General features: G+C 34.3%; 1 protein-coding gene across 7 annotated transcripts in view; it reads right to left on the bottom strand.

Moving 5' to 3' along the window:
- FHIT (fragile histidine triad) overlaps window positions 1-20,264 on the bottom strand; it is a 1,224,031-nt gene that overhangs the window by 982,342 nt on the left and 221,425 nt on the right. The window contains exon 1 of one of the 7 annotated variants that reach the window (XM_004676020.2): window positions 10,504-10,525. The exons of the other annotated variants lie outside the window; for them this stretch is intronic. The gene's annotated coding sequence lies outside the window, so the exon portion shown is untranslated. Of the gene's footprint in view, window positions 1-10,503; window positions 10,526-20,264 lie in introns of those variants that run through there. 7 annotated transcript variants of the gene reach the window in all.

The following is a 20,264-nucleotide window of genomic DNA, read 5'->3' as shown; positions in this document are numbered from 1 at the left end:
GATTGGGTGATTTATCATGGTTTTACACCCCTTTAATCTGCTCCATCTTCGCATTGTAAAATAAATATTGGTTTTAAAATAAATGATTCTGCCCAGGTTTTGATGAGAAAAACTGGCCTGTAAATCACAAGCTCACATGTGCCTATTTCTATGTCCAATATTAACTACCTCATTCTGATCAAAAATGAGTCAATTTTATAAAAGTAAACCTAAGAAAGACAATTATTTAAGTACATTAACAATGCTATGATGTAACTAATGTGAGGTATGAAGTTTACCACCTTGCTTTTTAAAATACTCAAAATAATCCCTACTTGACATCTAACTAGTCCTTCAATTAGACTTTTTAAAATATATGCTTTAAAGTAGTTTTTACTATATTTTTTAAATTCCAAAACACTAATTTTGTAATGAAAATAAATACAGCCAAATCTGAATGTTATATAATAATAATTTTGCCAATTGCTTTTCTCATCCTCAAACAGTAGCATCATTTTACAGTCACTTCTTTAGCATATGTCAAAGAGCTACCAGAAAAAGATAAAATATGTATTTTCCTAAGTGGAACATAATTTAGAACCATGAATAGTTTAAACTGATTCTTTACAAGCTATCTGTGAAGCAATGTGAATAGAAGGTATTTTTCACTTCTAATGTGTTGTGAGTTGATGACAAATTTATAAAATACAATAAAAATGGATTTGGATATTGTGATAATGCCAAATTGTTACAAAAGTATCTAAATCAGCACTGCTCAATAGATAAATAATGTCAACCATGTGTGTAATTTTAAACTTTCTAGCAGTCACATTTAAAAAAGTAAAAACAAAAAGGTGAAATTAAGTTTAATGATATTTTATTATGTTTTATTTATAATTTTACTATATTTAATATACCTATAATCTCATCATTTCAACATGTAATCAATATAAAATAGTGTTGAGCTATTTTAGATTCTTTGCTTTTAAACTGTCTTCAAAATAGGGTATGCAGTTTACACTTCTAGCGTGTCTCAATTCAAACACATAGCCAGTCCTCAGTAGCCACCTGCAGTTAGTGGCTGCTGTGATGGACAGTATGTTTCCAAACTTCTTCACACCTCCCACTTAATACTTTCAGTAGTACTATCCAACCACTGCTTCATCAGAATGACATCTCTAAGTTCCTCTTCCACAATTTTCTGACAGATGTTTTATAACTAAGAGCTCAATCCCAGATAAAACTGACACTTAAATAAACAAACCAGAAACTCATGACTGTGGCTACCTTTATGCTTCCTTTCAGGAAGGGTGTTGCTTGCCATTAACAAGCGATGGATGCTGCAGATGTTCCCTCTGCATCTGCTTCTTTAAAGCAATTATTATTCTGAATGAAGTTGTTTTATTAACTTCCAATCCTTGTTTTTATACTTTCTCTGCAGATTATATTAAGCATTTACAAAAAGCTATTAACAAGGGAAAGAAATTATGTTTGTGCTTTATAGAAATGTGTGAATTTAGTGTATATCAATTGTACAAATCCTCACCACTTTCCAATGGCAATTGTGAATTTCGAATCTCACACCTTTCTACCCTCCTAGTCTGTGATCTATGTCTTTGGACTTGCATCACCTCCCAGCTGGAATAATTCCTAGCTGTAATTTAAATCACAATTTAAATGTCACTTAGTAAGGAAACCTTTGCTAGTCTGCCCTTGGCCTTAATAAAATTTGGTTCCCTGACATATGCTCTACTTTCTTATACTGCACTTACTAAAATTTTAAATATCTATTTGTGTAATTATTTGTTTAGTATTCATTTCCCTCGTGAAAATGTAAGCCTGCACCAATTACAATATATTATAGATATCCAACTTTTTATTACATGGAGACATGCTTTTCTATTCCAGGAAGCCAGATTCAAATTCAACTCAACTCAGCTAGTATCTAGTTTCTCAGTTTCTTCTGACAGGAGCTTAAAATGCGCATATCATTATGCATACCAGAAACCTGATTTATTATAAGGTATGTTTTCAAATTATCACTGTAAATTTATTGAAAATGTATTCTTTTCACCTTTTATTGCCTATACAAGTCCCTTTTATCTTTCTCTCTCTCTCATTGATCAAGTTTGCTAAGTATGCAAACTTTCAAAGAATCACCTTTTGCCTTTGTTGATCTCTACTATTTCTTTACAATCTATTATATTTGCTTTGTAATACTTTGTATTATATCTTCCTTCTTAATTGGGATTTAACTCTGCTAGTCTTTTCTACTTCTTTTATTGGATGTTTAACTCACAAATAAACAGTATTTCTTCATTTCTAATGTATACATCTGTGAATCTAAAAATGTCCTTCTTTGTATACTTTTTTTTAAGATTTATTTTTTTATGCATACAGAATTGGGGTACAGGCCAGAGGTGAAGGGGCAGTGAGAGGATTCACCAAAGACAGAGTGGGGAGCAGAACAGGCCGACTGATGAAGTACACTGCTGCGGGAAGCAGCGCGCAGGTCAGGAGAGGTCTGTTGTGCCATGTGGTCACCTCCTGGGGTGGGGATCGAACTCATGCTGAAATGGCTTTAGCTTCTCAGTGCTGTGCTTTAATCCGCTGTGCCACCAGGGAGGGCCCCTTTCTTTGTATATCTTTAATTATATCCCCCAAGATTTAAAATGAATTATTTACTGGTCTCTTAAATCACTTCTTTCACTCAAGAATAAATTAGAAGTATGATTCTGAGTTTCCAAATTCATGGAGTTTTTGATCTCTATTGGTTATTGGCTTCCCAATTTTCTCTCCCTTTGAAATAAAGAAAGTTGTCAATATAATTTTCATTTATCAGTGTTAAGGCATCCTAGGTATATATACATTATCTGTTATTGGCGTTCGTATGTTTACATAAGTCTATTTAATCAAATTAATCTGTAATATTATTTAAGTCTAATTTTTATTGTAATGTGTAGAAATCTGAGAGAAAATATTTTTAAATCCTTTTAAGATTATGCATGTTCCCAATATTTCAAAATGACTCTGTCAGTTTTTACTTTATATACTTTGAAACGATGCTGACATATATAGTGTATGTTCAGGGTTAATAACAAGTTCAGGGTGAGTTATTCTTTTATCATTAAATAACTCTCTTTATAAAAATACTTTTTGTTTCAAAGTACATTTTGTCTGATATTATCAATAATATATTGTCACCAGTGTTATTTTTAAATATATTCACATAGTATGTTACATCAATTTCTACCTACTTTCTTTCAATCTTCCTATACAGTTATTTTTAGTAGGGCTAGCCCTTGAAAACTGTTTATAAAGAGACTATTTCCCTACCCCCAATTTAAGAATGTTTTGTCTACTGAAAGATAAAATTAATCATTTTTTCCTATGATTTTTCATATATCTGGCCTTATTTCAAGCATCAAATTGAAAAGTTTGGAGTTATCTAAAAGTACTAAGTCCTGCATAGCAAAGCAAGCACTGCTGTGTTCTTCAAATTTAGTTATTCTCAGTAATTAATTAGACATATTAGCAATGGCATACTCTTGAAATTATAAGGCAATAAGTACTTACAAAAATAATATTAAAAAACTCATCTAGGCCCTCCCTGGTGGCGCAGCGGGTTAAAGCACAGCACAAAGAAGCTTAAGCCACTTCTGCATGAATTCTATCCCGCTTGCCCCGGAGGTGACCCATATGGCGAGGCAAACCTCTCCTGACCCGCCCGCTGCTCCCCTCAGCAGTGTACTTCGTCGATCTGCCTGTCCTGTACCCACTCCGTCTCTGGTGAATCCTCTCACTCTCCACATCTCTGGCCTGTATCCCAGTTCTGTACGAATAAATAAATCTTTTTTAAAAATTTTAAAAAAACTCATCTAAAGGTGATCATTACAATACTCTTATTTATTAATCTATAAAATGAATCTAAAGGAAGCCACGAGTTATGGTTCTCCCTTATATTCCTAAACTCCTGTCTTCCCCCTTTTTTCAATAATGGCAGCTGCAACTTTCTTCTTGTCTCCTTTCCTAAACTTTTCTTCCTCATTATCTCTTAGAGAGTACAATCTTTTCTTCCCAATCCTTCTTAACTACTGCTACTTCCCCTCCAACTCACACTCTAGTTAAATAAAGGTCTGGCTATATAAGAAATCTAAACATTACCCTGTATGTCAGTGTCTTGCAAGCTGAAATATAAGACAAGACTCATGTGATTATTTTTTTCTGTTAATTTGTGGATTTATCCAATTAACATTATAAATAAAGTAAATGACAACTTGGTAACTGAGCTGTGCTTTCTAATAACAGTGTCTGAATTTGTCTTTTTTTCTGAAATCAACTCTGTTCTGTTCTTAGTGTCATTGGTACCAAATGATCACCTAACGTGTTAGCTCTTAATTTTCAATGTGTCAGTAAGCACATCTGGCTGTTAGGTTGGCAAGTCCTAATGCTACAACTGTCCCACATCTGCCATTGTGCTCCTTATTGTAGATGATTTGTAATTGAAAGATATTGTCATTGAATCAGATTTTAATTTGTTATTTAATTAATGGAGACTTTGATATGACATCATAAAAGCTCATATAGCAGCAGAGTAATAGTCTCTTTTAATTTTTATGGGCTAATGAGAAAAGAACAAAGGCAAAATTAATATGTAAATTATGTATGTATATCAAATGAAAGCCAAATGATTATTATACTACACCATACAAAAGGTTTTCTAATCTTTCAAACAGAGAAAAGCAGTGAAAGAATAGATGCATTGTATGGCTGGCTCACTGTTAATAAAAGCATGCCAAAATACAAGCACTTTTACCATTCTTCATTTATTTAGTGCTCACTTATCAAACATGTATTAAATGCTTCATCAATACATACTAACTGCCAAATACGGAGTAGGCTCTGAGAATACAGAAGCAATCATAACAGGCAAAACCCCTACCTTCATGAAAGTTATATTCAGACAACAACAAATTAACAAAAATTTTTTGTAATATTATATCAGGAAGTGATAAGAAAATAAAGCAGGGTAAGGAGAAAGAGAATATTAAGAGAGGACAGCTCTCTATCATAGGCTAGTTGGTCAAGGAAGGACTCTCAAGGAAATAATATTTTATCAGACACATCTGAGTGTGACAAGGAGGCAAATAACAGAAATACATGGGGAGGAGGAGAGGGGATGGGGACAACTTCCAGACAAAAGCAACAGTACATACAAAGATACTGAGGTAAGACTAAGCTTGATATATTTAAAGAACGGTAAGAAAACCAAGTATGGCTAGACTGGAAGGTAGGAAAGGAGAGTGATATGAGATGAGGTGAAAAAGCATAAAGGAAGTCAAATCTTGAAGGGCCTTGAAGCTATGGTCAGAGATTGGTTTTAATTCTGATAATGTGGAAAGCTTAAAACAGGATTTTAAACAGGTCGTGCACACTGGAAAAATAGAGGGAATTAGTAAGTACAGAAAGAGACCAGAATGTGGATTTGCTGGAGTTTGCTGTTTGTTTCTATTTCCACAAAAATAATATAAAGTGAAGGAATCAGCTAATTGGAAGAATGAAGGCAGGAAGGTGGGGATTTCAGATAGTTGTGCTGGTGTAAAAATAGTTGTCTGAGAGAGTAGTAGTATTGGGTAAATAATGGAGGGCTGCCTGCTCTAGTCTACCTGAAACTTGTGGACATAAATTAAAAGGAAGACAGTTCACATGAGTTTTGTAGTCTTCCTTCATCCACACTCAGAACCAAAGAGGACAGAAGTGAGGTTCAGGCTATACCAGATGTGGATGAGAGAGCGAGAATAACAAAAGAGAAATTAAATCACAGCACCTAAGCTGAGGAAAGAGGAAGTAGGGCATTACAGGGATGATGAATGGTGCATCAAAGCAGTAGTAGGTCAATAGACTGGAAACCACAAGGGATCAAAGAACTATAGAGTAGGAATGTTTGTGTCAAATGAGGTGACATTCCTGGCAAGATAGGTGGTTGGTAGTGGTCAAAGAAGGATGCTCAGAAACCCATTTTGAAGGTTAGCACAGTATCTGTTCACAAAAGTTCTATGACATCTGGGGTGAAAATAATTGTTCATTGTGTAGAACTGAATAATATTTAGCATCCTCAGCTCCTGCCCTCTCAAGGCTCATAGCGTTCCTCCATTCAAAAACATTTCATAGGAGTGTGGTACTTCCTAGATAAAAAGCCACTGTCCTGGGGAAATAACCAGAAGGTACAGTGACATTCATAAATAAGAAACTCAAAGAACTGAAAGGACAGATACGAGTGTTCTATGTGGATGTTTTCACCAAGATTAGTGGTAGGAGTGTAATGGGCATAAAGTGGTGTCGCAGATTAACATCTTCAATAATACAGAGGAATAGGTAAGGATAGTCAGATGGTATATATTTTAAAAGTACTTCTGAGTATATGGGAGGGAAATAGTGTGTAAAAGTGACAATGAGAATGAAAGAAGATACCAACTCTACTCTAGACACTTAGAAATAAAACCATTTCCATTGGATAGGGAAGCAATATCCATAGGAGGTAGTCAAGAATATCCAAACAGCTATACGCAGCAGCATTTATCTTTGCTGTCCTATAAGTTAGCCATTAGCCATTTGAGACTATGAGTCCTTGAAACAAAGTTACTATGACTAAAGAATTAAATTTTCTGTCTAATTTAAATTTAGTCCAGGTCCTCCCTCATGATGCAACAGGTTAAAGTGCAGTACCATGAAGCTGGTCACAGCTACTGTAGCTCAAGTTCTATCTCCAGCCTGGGAGGTGATCCACATGGCATGGCAGACCTCTCCTGACCCACCCTCTGTTCCCCCTCAGCAGACTGTCTATTCTCTCCACCGTCTCTGGTCAATCCTCTCACTGACCTGCATCTCTGGCCTGTACCCCAGTTGTGTATACATAAATAAATAAATCTTTTTTAAAAATTAATTAAGTTGAATATAAATAGCCACGTGTGGCTAGTGGATGCCATAGCACATGGTGAAAAGAATAGAAAGGTGAAGGGATAATTCAAAAGCTATTTTAAAGAAGGGAAATTCTTAATCTCTGAATCTTGGGGAAAAGGGATAAGGGTAGGTGTATGTCCAGTTAAGTTTGTAAATCTAAAACAAGAAGATAAGTTATTCTCCATAATATTAGAATTTTTTCAGCAAACAAGTTTCAAAAAAAATTCAATTTAATTCATTTTCTGACTCCTCCCAAACCAAATTTGGTACCATATTATTATGGAAAAACTTGAGAAAATATTGAAAAAACTGTCACCACCATATAAGAAATTTTTCCTTATCACAACAAGCATCTGGTATTAAAGCTAAGATTACATACTACCTGTGTTTCAAGTACCTATAATTTGTCAGATTCCCTTTTGACAAAGGTGAACTTCTTTTGATCCTAAGGCAGAATCTTTCCTTTAAGTGTCCTCACCCAGGCCAGGTCCCAATATGTATCCATTCCCATCATACCCTGCAGGTGGATCAGTCCTAAAGTGTATCTTCTATATTAATCAAGCTTCTGAATTATAGGTATTGGCCAAAATTAGGCAGAAGGATCAAAACATGAAGATTCCATAGATGATCATAATGTCAGTGAAGCTGAGTCGATCAAATGATAATGTTTGAATCCAATTTGGCCCATAAAAATGATTTATGCTGCTATGATAAATTCCACAGTCTAGTGTTTGCTCTAGGATTAAACTAAGTGGTTATGCTTGTTTTTGCTTTTAGGTTCCCCTAATGGTATCTGATCAACATGGTGCCCAAGAAAAGTATTCTGAAAAGCCATTATCACCAGTTAACTGTTCTGTTATGTGGTCACTTCCCAAAAAAGAAAAAAAATCATAACTTATTTTATGAAGAAGAGTAAGTAGAATACCTAAAATCCATCTAAGCAACTGAAGAAAATCCTTACAAATCACAATGAAACAAAGCAAAAAGCAATAAACTATTAAATATCACTGCTTCTCTCTGTCCACAAGCCCCCTCTGGTGGAGGAACTAATAGGAAATGAAATAGCTACAATAACAATAACCCAATTTTTAAAAAATTAAAGGAGAAGAGGTAACCCCCAATTCTAACCTCTAGAATAGAGAATTAAAAGTGGTGATTACCAAATATGTGCTACAACTGGACAACCACTAACAGTAGAAGCAATATGATGAATGATTTACTAAGGTCAATATTGTTCTTTTAACATCAGTTTCCATAAACCTCAATTTGTCTGACAGATAACAGAAAGCAGGCCATAAAATATTTACCATAAAAAATAACCTTTGTTTGCAACATTACAAAAAGAAGCATATAGCTTGATAATAATATAAGCATATGGGCCAACTTCTATATTAGGTTTTCTCATATACATTAGAAAAGCATTGACATTTAAAACCCTATTATAAGAGTTAATGTACTCAGCAAGGACCAGAAATCTCGGCCTTCTACTCAACTTTGCTGATACACTCTTAGCTCTCAAAAAATGAAAAGAACCACTAATGACTTCCAAAAACCATTGCAATGAAGGGACAGAAGTAAAGGGAATGTCAACATTTCTCTTTTTTTACTCTGCTGGAAATCAAACTCCTCTGCTGTTAGTTGATGTGGACACTAGACTTTCAAACTCAACATTCCTACAACACATTCTGACAGATGAATGGGAGATAAGTTACATTCATGCTCGTATTTGACACCCTTTGCATGAAAAGAAACACAATACCTAAAAATATATTAAGTCAGGATAGATACTGAAAATCAACTTATCTACAAACTTCCTGCTTAACTCCTTAAGCCATTTTAATTGATCCAGTTAAAAAGATTCTATAAGAAATAGATCCCATCTCTCCTCCCTATTCTCTCTGTGAGCTTACCAATTGCTTCTCTAATTTTGTCAAATCACTAAGAGAGTTTGCATCTTATAATCTAACTGATCTGAGTTATTGAAGAATTACTGTACACATACTTTATGTAAAGAGAAAAGTTAAGTTTGTAATTATTTATCTATATCCTATCTGTTGTCAGATTTTTAGAAACTCCTTAAAGGAAAATGCAAAGTGAAAAAAAAAATGAAGTCAAATGAATTTTGAAAAAAGATATAATAACCAGAATGTTCATCACCACATCATTTACAATAATAAAGCCTGCAAATCCTAAATTTCAATTTAATAAAAAGATAGTTCAAATTAACATGGTAAATTATAAAGTAAAATACTACACAAGTATTGAAAATTACGTGTTAGAATATTTAATAACATGAAAACCTCATTCATGTTATTAACATGAATCTTTTCATGTTATTATTAAGGTTTTCATTTATTAAAACCTTATACAAAAGGTCTGAAAACATATCACAAAAAGAAAGCAACAGGCATACTGAATTACCATATACATTGACAATGGTTATATTTAGACAATAAGAGTAAAAGTCTGGCCAACATTAATAGTTCAACACACCCTCCATGCACAACCTCCTGTCTTTAGCACCTTTATGTATAGGGAAAGTTTTATAAAATGAAATACAAAAGAAGTTGCAGGATGGTGCTATTTTTGTCCTGATTAAAAGGTGCAGATTGGTCTAATCAGCCCATTTTTGTGTTATCTATTTGTATCAAACAGAATCAGTTGATCAGTTCATGACCACAGGTTATAATCCCAGCCAACTATGACAGCAGGGAAAAAAGACAAAACAGGGCAATCATCTATCTAGATACTGCAAGAAATTACTGCAACTTGACCTATTTACTCATCTTTTAATCACTTGTTTTACTTTCCATATAGACATAGTCAACAAAGAGTACTCTGGAATCTGGGAAATGTTAATGAAAGGGAATTAATGTTTAGGGTTGTGCATAAAATCACAAAGGTGACTCCAACAGCACAGAAACCACATTGCCTCTGAATTACCAAAGAGAAAACATCTTGAAAACTGAAAGTTCAATATGCCTAGATAGTAAGTATAGGCAAGCACTCACATGTTTACTGAAGCAGTAGTTACTATAGCTTAATTACATAAACAAAGTGCTTAAAACAGATGATACACATATACACAACTGAATACTACTCAGTGATCAAAAGACAGACCCATGTCATTTGCCAGGGATCTGGATGGAGCTGGAAGGGGTAATGCTAAGTGAAATAAATCAAAGAGAGAAAAATGAATAGTGGACGGTATCACTAATATATAGGACAGAGAGTAACAAAACTAAGAATAAGAGAAATACAAACGTAAAGACTAACCTTTTAAAGCTAACTACAGACCTGAATTATCCAGAGGTGGATGGGATTGGGCAGGGGTAAGATCAAAGAGGGAAAGATGCACAATGGACTATGGTGGTAGGCTATGAGTGATTTGGTCATAGGTGCACTATGGCTGACAATACCTAATGGGGGTATCCAAATATTACCTCAATTGAAAATATATTAATTTAATCTAAAAACAATTATAGGCATGTTTCTCAGCCAATTAAGCTCCAATACATAAATAAAAATAATACAATAGTTAAAAATTCAAAATATCAATCGTACTTGGGTTCACACATGTCTTCTTGAAGTAGCTACTATTGTATATTATGGCAGTCTGTTGGTATGTTTGTCCTCCATTAGAATATAAAATCATTTTCATCTTTGCTAGGAGTGTCCAAGCCTTTCTCATTCCAATGACTCAGAAGCAAACAGAAATGCCTATAAAATATGACAGCAAATTTGACTTTAAGTCCTTCATTCTAAGTCATTCCACTTAAAAGAAAAGGTCAACAACTTTTAATGTATCTAAAATAATCCTGAAAGGGAAGGAAAATCACAATAAAATTCTGGCAAGTAAGATTTGCCTCCTCAAGACCTGATGAATCAGAAATGACTGGAGACTCAACTTGGCAGCTCCTTTATCACTTGGTCTATAAGCTATATTCAAAATACTGTTGTAGCACTTAGAAAATGCCAACATCCCTTCCCAAGTTATACAACACCCAATTTATGAGGTACGCTAGAATCTGGCAATCTGGAGTGACTATCCCTCATCAGATCAAGTAGAAATTAGCAACCAAATCTGTAGGATCCAAGTTGTCTCATTCCAAAGAGCAATGGTAAAGTTAAAAGAGATTAGAAGGGTAGCAGATATATTAGCATTGAGTCATTGATTCCCAACTGGCAGTTTCATGGAGCAATCCACTGTAGTTATGTAAAAAGTACCTGGCTTTTTCCCAACTTTGGAGACTTCAAGTTCTTTTTGAAAAATCAAGCAAGAAGGATAAGAAACTAGAAGTTGGTGGCAAGGGCCCAAAGTTTTCTCCAAAATAAGAAACCTTCATCACTAAACCCTAATTATGTAAATCTGCTCCTGTAGTTTCCAATACATTTATTTATTAAACTTTACCACTGGCGGCCCTCCCTGGTGGAGCAGCGGGTTAAAGCACAGCACAAAGAAGCTTAAGCCACCTCAGCATGAGTTTGATCCCTGCCTGCACGCTGAAGGGGAGATCCACATGGCAAGGCAGACCTCTCCTGACCCGCCCACTGCTCCCTTCAGCAGTGTACTTCGTAGATCTGCCTGTTCTGTTCCCCACTCTGTCTCTGGTGAATCCTCTCACCCTCTGCATCTCTGGCCTGTACCCCAATTCTGTACAAATAAATAAATAAATCTTGAAAAAAAAAAAAAAACTTTACCACTGGCATCCTGGTAACCCAGAGAAAAGCCAAGCTACAATGACTCAAGCCACATTTCATAGTAGACTGCAAAGGACACATGATGTCATTTGTTAAAATGACTCAATTCAGCTGGAAAGGATTCTGACCTATACATAATTGATTGACCTTTGCTAGGCTTTCCTTGTTATTTATATACTATCATATGCATGAATGTATATCAGTGGTATTTACAGTTGGCAGCTACTTTTAAGAACACATTATTTAATAGGGACTTAAAGCTTTTTATGACCATTTCCTGACCAAACATTCATAAATGAAGGGCAAGAAAAGATGTTGCCTTAAAAATAATATTTAATAGGCTCTGGAGAGTTTAAAGAAGTCTTTTTATTCTGGTTGTTTTAAGTTACACTGGACATGATTTGTTTATGTAAAGTTGCATTCAAACCACAAAACCAAGGATACTCAAGAATATTTTATCAATTCTCCAGTTTGGGGCTCAATAATGATGGTGAAATATACTTTACCAAAGGAGTAGAATGTTTTGGATATTTATGAGAAAAACAACCTTTGGTGAAGGTAATACCACAATAAATTACCAGAAAAGATCACAATTATACGATAATTTTTGACTATGTAATGTAGTTATAAATTTGGTTTTCCAAAAAGGATAAGACAGAACTTAGATAATACTTAGATAGTCAAATAGTTTCAGAGTAATCATAGGGAAGCAATCATGTCCTCAAAAACACTTTCCAACCAACACAAACATGACAAACAAAATTCATTCAAAATATGACATGACATATAGTTGCCACTGTTAAAACTAAAAGTCAAAATGTATCTTCCTTATTTCTACAAGTATGGCAAAATAACTATATGAGAAAAGAAAAGCAAAAGAAGGATAAGTAGAAAAGTCACCAATAGACACCATTCCTTCAGTACAATGGTTCTGTTACAGTAGAAAGTCAGGGAATGAGCTAGAGAAGGAACACATGAGTGGAGGGTAATGCTATAGCTCTTAAATTGGATGGCAGGTCCATAAATGTCTAACTTATCATCCACCAAACATATTTTTTACAAATATAAATATTATATAATACATTTTTTAACATCAAACTTTAAGAAGCCAGGCTTTTCTAGTATATTCAGATTCAAGTCCTCAGAGTAGAGACTCAATATGTAATCTCCAAAACAGCTATAATTCCTTAGTGGAAGTTTGAACCCAGAGGTTTCTAACAGTCATTATCTACATAGTAACACCAAGGTTTTTTTCTGTTAATTCAACTAAAGTATTCCAATGGTTTCTAATACCATATAAAATGCCCTAATCAATTGTTCTAAGGTTTTTTGCTAATTCAATTAAAATATTCATGAAAATTATTGAAAACATAAACTTTTACTTCCTTAGTCAAACAAAAAATATCAGGAAAAAAAACATACCTTTTAATTAGAATTAATTTAGATAGAAGAAAGAAAACACCACACTAGGAGTTCAAGTAAATGGATGTTTGTTTTATTGTTTTTTTTTTCTGGGGACCAGAGTTTTATTTATTTATTTATTTATTTTTTACATCATTCTTTATATTTTTCCATCTCAGTTGTAATCTCCGTGGGCTTCCCATCTCTGGTTCATAGTTGTTCTTCTCATTTTTACTTTATTACATTTGCTTCTCTCGCTCTCTTTTTTCCCTGACCCCTTACACTCCACTATGAATGAAACCATTGGTACTTTTTTTTTCTTTCTGGCTTATTTCACTAAACATGATCCCTTCCAGTTCCATCCATGTTGCTGCAAAAGGCATGAGTTTATCGTTTTGGGTTTTTTTTGATTGCTAAGTAATATTCCATTGTGTATATGCACCACACCTTTTTAATCCAGTCATCCATTTTGGGACATTTGGGCTGTTTCCATATCTTTCCAATTGTGAATAAAGCAGCAATAAACATGGGGGTGCAGGTATCTTTTGAATCACTGTTTTTTTGTCTTTTGAGTAGATACCCAGGAGTGGGATTGCTGGGTCAGAGGGAAGCTCTGTGTTTAGCAGTTTGAGGAACCTCCAAACCAATTTCCATAGTGATTGTACTAATTTGCATTCCCACCAGCAATGCAGGAAAGTTCCTTTTTCTCCACATCCTTGCCAACATTTGTTGTTGCTAGTTGTTTGAAGATGTGCCATTCTTACCGGGGTGAGGTGGTATCTCATTGTAGTTTCAATTTGCATCTCCCTTATTACAAGTGATGTTGAACATTTTTTCATATGCTTGTTGGCCATCTGCATTTCCTCTTTGGAGAAGTGTCTTTTCAGTTCTTCTGCTCATTTTTTGATGGGGTTGTTTATTTTTGTTGAGTTTCATCAGTTCTCCATATATTTTTGTGATCAATCCTTTATTGCTAGTTTTGTGTGAGAATTTTTTTTTCCCAATCAGTGGGATGTCTTTTGTTTTTGGCAATGTCTCCTTTGCTGTACAGAAACTCTTTAACTTGATGTAGTTCCATCTATTTATCCTTGCCTTCACTATCGTTGCATTGGGTGCTCTATCTTTAAAGATGTCGCTGAAGTGTATGTCGTATAGTGTTTGGCCCATCTTTCAGGTATTTTATGATTTCCATTCTTATGTCTAGGGACTTGAGTTATTTTTAATATTTCAAGAAGTCTAATGGGAATACATACAGTCACCTTAAGTCAGACTACAGGGAACTACACATCAACCTCTGTTGCCTTATGGTTCCTCACTATGGTAGCATGATCACCTCAAGCCCATCTGGAATATTTGTTTGATTGTGTGTATAATCAGTATAGATCTTTTGTTAAGGAAAATTGAGATAAAGTTTTAATCTTTTACTTTATAAACACTGTGTTAATGACAGACCTAATCTTTCTAATACAGAACATTATAAAAGGGGTTCTTGGTTCTAGATGAGGAATTAGGGATTACCCTATCACATAAAGCAGGAACCTCCAACAAACCTGAACTAGGAAGTGGTAGGGCTTTCAGGTCTACCATCATTGCCCAGACCCTCTCTGTAGGCCACTTATTTGTGGAACTTTTACCCTATTGACTCTACCTTGAGAGGAATTTTCTCTGTTCTAGCATTAACATCAAATGTTTTCATCTCTTTGGAGTGTAAGTCTAAACCAAGTAGATCCTAAGTACCACTTAAAATGCCAGAGAGGGCCCTCCCTGGTGGTGCAGTGGGTTAAAGCTCAGCATTATGATGCTAACCAATGCAACACAAGTTGGATTGCTGGCCAGGGAACTGAACCATTTCTCCTGCCTTGTCTACTACTCCCCTTTACAGTGTATTTCAGGAGATCTGCCTGTTCTGCTCCCCATTCTGTCTCTAGTGAATCCTCTCACCCCTGCACCTCTGATCTGTACCCCAGTTCTTGTATATATAAATAAATAAAGCTTTTTTAAAAATGCCAAAGGAAAAAAAATATCTGCTTAATTTAATTAATCAAGAATAATTGCTATCTGTCACAACAATACCTTAGAAATTACCAATTCAAACACTGACAGAGGCCAGGCTGGTAACTAGAGGCATAGTGCTGACCAGTTATAAAACAAGGACTTAAAATAAAAGGGCTGCAACAAAGCTCAGGATGCTTCTTAACTTTCTGTAGTAATATAAGTCCAGATTTTCATTGGAATATGTTTTCATTAGAAACAAATGCAGACCATTGCCTTTGCTGTCAGTGTTCTACAAAAAAAAAAAAAAAGACTTAAGGATACTCCAGAAGGGCAAACATAGCTGTCATTATCTGACCTTTGGACAGGACAGTTGTCACAGAAGTGTCATAAGTGTGTTAGTCAATTCAACAAAACTGGGATTACTCACTAGTCTCACATTCTTTTTTATTTTTTGCAGTTTTTTTTTTTATTACAAAGTTTACTTTTACATCATTTTGCACATTTTTTTTCTCCATCTCGATTGTAATCCCCGCAGGTCTCCCATCACCAAATCACCACTGTGCCACCACCATAGTCCCGTGCATTTCCCTCCCTTCCCCCCCACATTTTAGTCTCACATTCTTTCCCACACCTACCTCTACCCTCGCCCCAAAACATATTTCATATAAAATTTTAAAAACATCTTGTTAAATCAGATATTAAAATGGGTTAAGATCATTCAAATGTGGCTCTGTATGGGTTCAGAGGAAAAAACAGTAAAATTAATCAGAAAGTAAATGAAGGCCTGAAAAAAGACATTATTTTCTTCTTTTCTGTCTATAATTTAAAATGCTACCATAAAAAGACTACTTACAATTAGAGTTTTTTCAATTAACTAAAGGTAACACAGGCCCTCCTGTCTTGACTTTTTTGCTGCACTAGAACTATAAAACACACAACTCTCAGCTTAAATGTTACTTTCTCCAGAAGTCCTCAATTATATCCCTCACCTTAGGGGAGAAAATTCCCCCTCAGGTGTTTCCACTCCCACCTACTACCTCAGGAACATAATTCTAGTACTAAGTATGCACAGCTATTTTTCTCTGATGTGTAGGTGAGTTTCTTGAAAGCAAGGATGATTTCCCATCTTCCTCTATGCTCCAGTGCTTATTTGTTAAAAAAGTAAATGTAGTCAAACATATTGAAAACCTTACTTTTATTTTTGAGCAACTAATGTAGAAAAAAAATTGAATTTAGAAATGATTATTCCTTATTCTTTTATAATTTAAATGTAACTTTATAATTACAACTAACTAAACAAAATTAGATATTTTATCCAAAGAAGTATACAGATCATGCAAATTTACTACAAAATCAAAATTATATGGTTGTGGGACTTTTTAGAATATTTAAGATAAAAGTCTTTGAAGGTACTTTCTGTCACCTTTTAGATATGCATATTTTTCTAAGATACCTATATAGATGCAGTTATAAATATAGCTGGTATAAAAGAGTAAGACATGATAAAATTCTATGCTAAAGGACATAACATCTGTATGCTTAAATTTAAAACAAATTTAAAGAGATAGAACAATGTGCATGCCTTGCAAGACTTCTATTCTATTCTATGAAAATAAGTTTTGGCAAATTTTCCTAATACCATGTGCACTGTATAGCAAGAATTAATTTTTTTAAATGAAATGAGCTAAAACTAAAATACATGTAGTATTATTTATAATTAAGCCTGGTTCTTCAGTAATTATTGAAAGTGACGCTGGTATGTTTTAACCTTGGTAACTGGTAAATGTCTCTCTTCTCTCATGAAAAGTAAACACAATCTTACAGATTTGGTAACACTTCACCATATGCAATTCGATAGCCTAAATGTGTGCAAAACAATAATTTCAAAGTAACAAGTACAACTGAGACAGAAAGAAAATTAAGGTTCATGTCTCTAAATACTTCACCCTATGTTAGGAAAATTTAACTTCAATGTGTTACCTTGAACAGAAGAGTCTTGTTTTCTCATTCCAGCTAACTAGATGTATTTGGTAAATGTTTTCTTTAGTAAGAAATATTTAGCAATAGAATTGTAATCTGTGTCATAAGGGCATATAAGCAAGTAAAAGGACAAATGGATGGATGAAAAAATGTACATCAACCTCTACCAAGGTGAATTCCTTTAATGGGTATTACCAAGTGAAAGGGATATTGGGCTACATTAAGTTAAACACATTTCCTTGCTTGGGAATCATCAGTCTTTAGTATTCATAATGGTCCTCATAAATTTTTAGGAGGAGAAATTTTGCAGCATTTGCCCTGCTTATTGTCTACATTCAGGCTTTTTACATTAACTGCTCTTGAGGACAATAATACTAGTAGAGAGTGTTAGCTTTCTACTGAACTGATTTTATTCTCTGTGTGACAGATCATCTTCATTCACTTGAGGCTAGTCTATTTCTTCTTCATTTCCAGTTTTCTCTTATCCCAGTATGTTGCTTTTCAAGATATTAGGTTAAAAGCCTGGAGTACTGACCAGGGTCCTACCTTCTCAGAAACTCAGAACTCGGTGAAACTACCTATCTAATTTGCTTTTGCTGTTGTTGTCTCACAATAGAAGTTAACAATAGGGTCTCAAGATAATATGTAATGCAACATTTTTAACTTCTCTGTGCTTCCTTTCCTTTTGGCTTCTCAGGTTTCAACTGAGGAAACTTGGTTCTTCAAATTCTTGACTCCACTGATCAAAAACAAACAAAACACACAAAAACATAACCCATTTCTATTTTATAGGACAGGAATTTAGCTTATGTTAAAAGTGATCCTTCTTGATATGTTCATGTTTTTATTTTCCCTCATTTTAAATATTTTTAAGTCTATCACATTCTCATTATTCCAATATGAACACAGACAGTAGGAGGCAAACAAAACAGTATCGACCTTCACTAGCCTAAATCAAGTTGCAGATAATGTCAGGAAATCTGGAGCTTTCTCAAGTAGAAATATGGAAGAGAAGAGAGATGTGTTATTTATCACAGACAATACTCAGCACAATTTTATTACTCCTTGGGGAATTCAAAGCTTTTAAAGATGCTATTATTATTTGGAAGCCCTCCAGAGAACACTAAGTATTAAAAATAGCACCTGTAATCCGCCAAGTCAAATCACCTGTTTATTACTCAGACCGATGAAAATCATTTAATAAAATATTAGACACTTGGTCAAAATCAGGCATAAATATACATACTGAGTGAAGCTAAAGGATATATCTCTGTTGCCTCTTGTGTTTTTTTTAATTAAAGATTTATTTATTTATGCATACAGAACAGTATGCATAAATAAAGGATTCAACAGAGAACAGGCAGATTGACTGAAATGCACTGCTAAGAGGAGCAGAGGGCAGGACAAGAGAAGTCCCATGCCATGTGGGTCACCTTCCCAGCCAGGGAGTAAACTTGTGCTGCAGTGGCTGCTATAGCTTCAGAGCGCTGCACTTTAACCTGTTGTGCCATCAGTAAGGGCCCTCACTACATACTTTTAAATGGATGGAAATAATAGGAAGAAAACTTTACTGGTTTTTAAAATGAAACATATCAAAGTTGTTTAAGCAGTCACACTAAGACATCTGTAGTAGCATCTTCTGTTTCCTTCTTGCCCAGCATCAACACAAAATTTTGGCTTGGTAATGGAAGCCCATTTTGTTCTGTGGAGAACTTGTGATTCCTTCAATTCTGGGGATGCAGACACCTGGGACCGACACCTGGCCAAGCACTATTTTGTTCCACTGACCACAGTTACTGATTTGACAATAAGCATGTGATCCAAATTATTCTGATGAGATACAGTACTTGAATTTGATAAAGCCTGCTGCGATAAAGAGAAACTCTGCCTCAACAGTCCTAAACTAATGTAGCTACAACAAATAAGTACATAGCAACAACCAATTCTGTCAACAATAGTCATTAACCCTTGTCATGAAGACAAAACTTAAGCTTCTAATTGAAAGGACTCAGTGACATTAGAAATACTTCTGATATACCTGGTAAAGTTTATTCAGTCCACTGATAAATGTTTCCATTCCCCCAATTCCACTTAAATTAAGGCTTAGACACAAGACTTGAAAACTTATTACTAATATCAAGTAAGATAGCTCCATTCTTGACATTCTCAGAATAGACTATTGTTGGCATTTTAATCAGTTTCTCACAGATGCATCATTATTTTGGAACTAAAAAAGTTATAAAAGGTTCCAAGAAATGAGAAAATCTTTAACATTTTAACTTTCTTTAATTCTGTCTTTAGCTTGACTTAATGCTACAGTTATTGATGACAGACATAAGTAATAATACTAGGAGAAAGACTACATGTGAAATAAGAATTCTTCAGCATCTTTTTGTACTTGAAATAGACAAAGATATCAGCATGTACATGTCAGAGGATCACACATTCTTAACTATGGCATGCAATTATGAGTAAAATAAAATGTGTAGGACCAGAATTTTAAATATTAGTTTAACAACTTTTATGTACTTACTTTCTGAATGAATCTATTAATCTCAGTAAAAATATTTAATGTCAAACAGTAGTATTAAGGTTATTCATGGAAAAGTATATGGAAGGAACAAGATGAAATTAAATTTTACAAAATGAAATATACCCTCCCCTAAAATTATGTCCCTGGTAATATGTGCTGAAATTTGAAGTATGGCTTTATTTCCTTCATCCATAACTAATCACTGTCTTCAGGTGGAAGAGGCTAAAGAGAGAAAGATTTTACGGCAAGCACAGACATTTAAAAATCCAAAAATAAAAGAAAAGTCAAATAAAAAATGACAAATTAATTGATTATTTAAAGTGGAATTTTCAGTGGGGCCAATTATGGCTACTATCAGACTATGATTAAAATAGTGGGTCGCATTCAAAAGTTTAAAAATCACAGCTTTAGTGTTTTTTTCTATCCCATTCTCAACTATCCTATTTCATTCCATTACATGACATTTCACTAAAAATAAATACTGAACATAAATCACTAATTTGTTCTCACAATCCACCAAAAACTGGCAACCTTTTAAAACATATAAGTTGTCATTAATAAAACATATAGCACATATTTGGCTAAGAAAATAAAATATATTCAAATCATTACCAGAATTAATTTCAAATTAAGACTTTTCTGAAATCAAATCAACTCTGCTAGAAGGAATTTCTTAGATTATCTATTAACTTCATCAAATATTTTCATAAAGCAC

Source organism: Condylura cristata, unplaced genomic scaffold, assembly GCF_000260355.1.
Source record: "Condylura cristata isolate star-nosed mole 26May11 unplaced genomic scaffold, ConCri1.0 scaffold00004, whole genome shotgun sequence".
In the NCBI taxonomy this organism is placed as follows: Eukaryota; Metazoa; Chordata; class Mammalia; order Eulipotyphla; family Talpidae; genus Condylura; species Condylura cristata.
Note: the sequence above shows the minus strand (reverse complement) of the source record. Positions and strands in the feature narration are given on the sequence as shown.